Consider the following 6,000-nt stretch of genomic DNA (forward strand, 5'->3'; position numbering starts at 1 on the left):
TAGGTGAGTGAACTCAGCCTAAGAAATGTAGACAACACTTAACAACAACTCGGCCAACTATGGCGAGTGCGTGACCCCTTCAAATGAATATATGCAGCCAGTAGATAATAGGGATACAAAACTTGCTAACCAAATTTGCAAAACTCTGATAAATAAATCTGGCCAACAAGAGGGATACTAAACTCAACCTCTTTGTTATTAGACATGGCCAATTACACACAAATGAACTCGACCTCCTTTATTGTGAACTTGGCCTCCCTTTTCTCATAACTTGGCCCTCTAAAAAATGACAGGATTGATAGAACTAGACATCTTGGAAGATGTGAGCTCAACCTACATAAGAAATATAAAATACTAAAATCATATAATAAAATCAATTGATAGCATCTTTGATTTACTCTTTTTTGCCAATGTCTCTTTCTTCAACGATGAAGCGCACTGTTGGAACCTGAATGACTTAGCTCGCACACTAGCTTGGGTGTATAGTTTAAACACCAAAACCAGCTACCAAAATGAGGGTTTACAAAAACCATAGTCACTTTCTTTAAAGCTCTCCAAAATTCTATTTTTTAAGTGAACAAATGCAAGAATGAGGAGAGTTTCCTCATTATCCCTTTTCTATAGCTCGCTTGAATCTTTTGCCACATTTTTATCTTTTATTTTAATAGTCATTTTAGTGGGTTTTCTCACTTTATAATTTAAAAGTGACTTTTCTTTAGCATAGGACCCATGATTCCTCTTTCCCCCTTTAACTTTAATAAGGTTTTCTACTATGCGAATTGTGTTGCATTGATTAATTTTCCCATCTTAGATTATGAGATTATAGTTAGGCTAGTGGAATCACCGCCTTATGTCTTTGAAGCAGATGAGGACATTATAGTCATTCTTGCCCAATATTGCTTTTCCTAAAGAAAATTCAGTCTAAGATGTTGGAGCACTTGTTCTCCTTCCCAAGTGGCATCTTCAACAAGCAAATGTTTCCATTTGACCAACTATTTTTTAATGGTCTTGTTTCTTAGTTTTCGTTGCCTTACCTCCAAAATTTATTCTGGAAACAAAATCAACTCCCCTTCTCCGTCCAATTGTGGAAGCTTAGTAGAAGTGACAATGTGTTATCCTACAGATTTCTTGGGGCATAAAGTGTGGAAGACATTATGTATTTTTCATCGCTTTGGAAGCTCTACCTCATAGTCCACCTCTCTTATATGCCTCATAATCTTGTAGGGTCCATAGAATCTTGGTTTCAATTTCTTGCCCCCTTCCTTTTAAGTGATGATTGCCAGTGGGGTTGTAGACGAAGATATTGAAGGTACCCTACCACACAACTACTATCCACTTGATGTCGATATGCATAAATCTTTTATTGATTCTGAGCCATCTACAAATTTTCTTTGAGGAGTCGCATTATGTTTTGAATCTCCTAAATCCAGTCCTTAACTATAGGTTGTCTTTTGTCTCCAAACACCCAATCTACAAAAGTTGGTGCATCGTACCCATATAGGGTTATGAAGGGAGTAATCCCAATCAACATGTTCTAAGTGGTGTTATAACAATGCTCTCCCAAGTGAAACTGCTTTATCCAAGCTTTATGTTGATCTGAGACATAGTTTCTCAAATAGCCCTCCAACCATTTGCTGACTATCTCAATCTTCTCATTAGTCTACGAGTGGTAACTAGTACTCAACATTAACTTTGTCCCAACCAACCTAAACAATTCTTGCCAAAATCTTGTCATGAATATGTTGTCCCAGTTACTGACAATGGTTTTTGGTAGTCCGTGCAATCGAAAAATATCTCTGAAGAATAACTTTGTTGTTTGTGACGCCGAAAATCGGGAATGTATAGTGAAGAAGTGTGCAAACTTCGTGAGCCGATCAACCACCACATAAATGCAATCCTTCCCTTGCACTTCATCAAGTAACCCCGTGATGAAGTCCATCGAAATTCTTTCCCATTTTTGTTCTATGGGAAGTGGTTAAAGTAACCCCAACAGATGAGTATGCTCTACTTTATTTTGTTGGCAGATATTGCACTGTATCATGAATCTCAACACATTCGTCTTAAGGCCCTTCCATGTGAACCTTTCCCTGCTCTATTTGTACGTTTTCAAGTACCTAGGGTGCCCTACCAGTGGTGAGTTGTGCGCTGCATGCATGATCCTTTCCTTAAGTTGGCATTTGGTACCAGGTAGATCCCGAATTTGTAATAGATGATGTCATTAATAACACATCACCTCTCATCCTAGGTCAACTAGTCAAGGGTCTCGCAGGAAAACTTGTTCTTGGAGTACTCAACCTACAAAAGAGATTTCCAGTGAGCTGAAATTTCCATGAGAGAAAAAGTGGGTGGTATTTTAGAAGGGGCATCGACCAACACATTGTTTTTTTCATTCGCATAATTGATCTCAAAATCATATGCCTGAAGTTTACTAATCCTTTTTTGTTGTCTCTCTCTCAACTCTTTGTGCCCCATGGGGAACCTTAAGCTATTATGATTTGTCTTCACCTTAAATTTGTTCCCCACAAAGTATTGTCTGAATTTGGCCAATACATGCATACTGGCCAACATCTCCTTGTTGTATATCAAGTAATTCCACTCATATTCCTTGAGTTTGTAGTGCTCAAAAGCAATGGAATGGTTATTTTGCATCAATACAACTCCTATCCCGGTCCCTGAAGCAATACACTCAAGCACGAATGGTTGAGTGAAGCCTAATAATGTAAGCACTAGACATGAACTCATCACCTATTTCATCTTCTCAAATATTTCTTGTGCCTCCTCTATCCAACTAAAGCTCCCTTCTTAGTGAGGTCTGTAACAGGTGTTGTTAGTTGTGAGAACCCCTTATTGAGAAATCTAGGGCATTCAAAGTTAACAATTTCTCTACTTGATAATTGCTTGTGATACACTTTTAACTCTTAGCTCGTAATATTTTTTGCGTTATGTTATTATTGTGTTCTCTTCATTAAGACAATTACCAATATGCACAATAAAAGACAAGTGACACAGTATGTAGGCTTCTCAGCGAGGGCCAAAACCTCTCACCTCTTGAGAGGAAAATCCGATCAAAATTCTCCTTCTAGATCTTGAATTGATAAGTACCAAGATGATGACACAAGCTTCACTCTAGTATCCTTCCAAGTACCTTGTCACTAACCTTGATGCTATGCTTCTTCCTTTCCTTGTCCTTCTTCTGATCTTGAACTGCTCTCCTCGGCTTTCTTAGAGAAACTCGATCTCTATCCTTCACACTGCTTCTTCTCGACTTCCCCTAGAGAATCTCGGTCTCTAGGTTACCACTGGTTTCCTCTAGAGAAACTCGGTCTCTAGATCTCTTATTTCGACCTCCCAGAAGAATCCTTATCTTGCTGCAGAAGAAACTTCACCTTCGATTACCCAAAAGAAACTTCATTTCCCTAGAAGAAAGTCCTTTTCGCTAATCCAAAAGAAACCCTAACTTCACATTACCCAAAAAAAAAAATTGATCCACACAAAAAAATCTAAAAACATTTTTTTAGTTAAACAGAAAGAAATTGATCCACACAAAAAAAATCTTTTTTTTTTTTTTTTTTTTAAGTTAAAAAAAACCTCATTACAAAAAAAACTTAAAATAATTACTGAAAAAAGAAAAAATAGTTAAATTAAATAATTAAAAAAAATAAAAAATTAAAGATTATTTATTTATATATATATATATATTTAAATTAAAATTATAAAAATAAAGAAATAACATATAAAATAAAAAATAAAATAAATAAAATTATAAAAATTTAAAACAAAATTAAAAAAAAATACATTCAAAAAAAATTCAAAACATTAAAAAAATAAAAACAATTAAAAAAAATAAAAAAAAAATAAAAAAATAAAAAATCAATTAAAAAAAAACAATTTTTTTTTTTTTTTAAATAATAAAAAAATAAAACTATTTAAAAAACACAATTTAAAAAATAAAAACAATTAAAAAAACAATTTAAAGAAAACAATTAAAAAAAATAATTAGAAAAAAAAAATTAAATTTAGAAATGAAAATAAAAACCATATAGAAAAAATTAAATAAAAATAAAAAAAAAATAAAAAATAAAAAATAAAACAATTAAAAAATAAATTAAAAAACGCATTCAAATTAAATCACCCCCATCCCGACTCCTCCTCACCCTCGTCCCATCCCCCACCTTCCCTCACCCCCCTCGCCTCCCCACCCTCGGTCCTCCCCTCTGCCCTCCACCACCCGGCCCCCATGCCACTCCCCTCCCTCACCGCACCCCACTCCCCACACTCGGCTCTCCCCCTGCCCCCCTTAGCCCTTCCCCTCCTCGCTCACCTCCCCCACCCGGTCTCCACCTCACCCCCCTCCCCACTCTCGCCCTTCCCCCTCCTCCCCTTACCCCACTCCCCTGCCTACCTGGGGCCCCAACCAGCGGCCAAGAGGTCGCAGGCCTCTTAGTTGTTGGCTGGGGACTTGGGCAAGGAGGGGAGAGGGAGGGCCGAGAGTGGGGGGGGGGGGGGGTGGCATGGCCGTTGGGTGGGGTAGGGGAGCAGGGAGGGGGACAACCGAGAGTGGTGAGGTAGGTGCGGGAGGAAGGGCGGTGGCATGGGGGCCGGGTGGGGAAGGGGATGCGAGGTTATGTTATTTTTAACTTATTTATTTATTTATTTATTTAAATTGTTTATTTTTAATGGTTTATTTCAAACTTTTTTATAAAAGAATTTAATTTTTAAATTAATTATTATTATTTTTTGATTTTAATTTAAGTCTCTTTTTTTTTTTTTTTTTAAATTTTATATATATATATATATATATATATATATTATATATATATTTTTTTTATTTTAAGTTTTAAATTTATATATATATATATTGATAATTTAATTTTTAAAATATAAATTTTTTAATTTTTTTTAAATATTTTTAATTTTTTTCTAATTTTAATTTTAAATTTATTTTTTTAATTGTTTTGAATTTTTTTGTTTTTATTTTTAATTTATTTTTATTTTTTGATAATTATTTAACATTTTTAAAATGATGTTTTTATTTTTTATTTTTTATTATTATTATTTTTTTTTAACTTAAAAAAGTCTTTTTTTTATAATATATATATATATATATATATATATATTTAAATTTTATATTTATTTATTTCAACTTTTCACTTCTACAAGTTAATTTTGATTTTTTTTTTTTTTTTTTTATGTTTTTTTTGTATATTTTATGAAATTTAATTTATTTTTTGTCATGAATCGTCCCTTTGCCACCCTGATCAATTGGACCTCAAGGTCGTCGGGGAAAATTTATTTATTTATTTTTTTAATGTTGTATTTTATTTTTGTAGCTTTTCTTATTATTATTATTATTTTTTTTGTAAATTTTAATTTTTTATTTGGCTTTTATTTTATTCTACTCGTATTTTTTTCTTTTTTTTTTTTTTACATGGTATGGTTAATACTTTTTACATTTTATACTTTTTTTTTACGTCATTATTATATATTTTTTATATTTGATTTTTTTTTTGTCATGTTTCTTTTTTTTTTTACTTGTTATTATTTTTTATTTTTATTTTTTTTCATTTTTTTTTTTTTAATTTTTGCTTTCTTTGGATTTTTTGTGTTTTTTTTTTCAATATTTGATTTTTTGAATTTTTATATATATTTTTTATATTTGATTTTTTTTGTCATGCTTTTTTTTTTTTTATATGTTTTATTACTTTTGTTTTTTAATTTTTTGTTTTCAATATTTGAATTTTTGTTTTCTTATGTATCTTTCTCACTCACACACACACACACACACACATATATATTATTTTTTGTAGGGTATGTGTCGATGCTTGTCTAGCAACCCGATCCCATTATGTGCAATTTGATAGTTGATTTTAAATTTTTCGTTATAATGAATCGAGTCAGCCCCACAATGTGTTAATTTCATGGTTGGTCTTTAAGTTTTCATTACAATGAGTTGAGCTCACCTACACTGCGTGTCAATTTGATTGTTGATTTAAAAAAAAA

The sequence above is a fragment of the Pinus tabuliformis genome, chromosome 3_2 (genome assembly GCF_031772625.1).
Source record: "Pinus tabuliformis cultivar Carrire ecotype Pingquan chromosome 3_2, CPIR1, whole genome shotgun sequence".
NCBI classification, from domain to species: Eukaryota; Viridiplantae; Streptophyta; class Pinopsida; order Pinales; family Pinaceae; genus Pinus; species Pinus tabuliformis.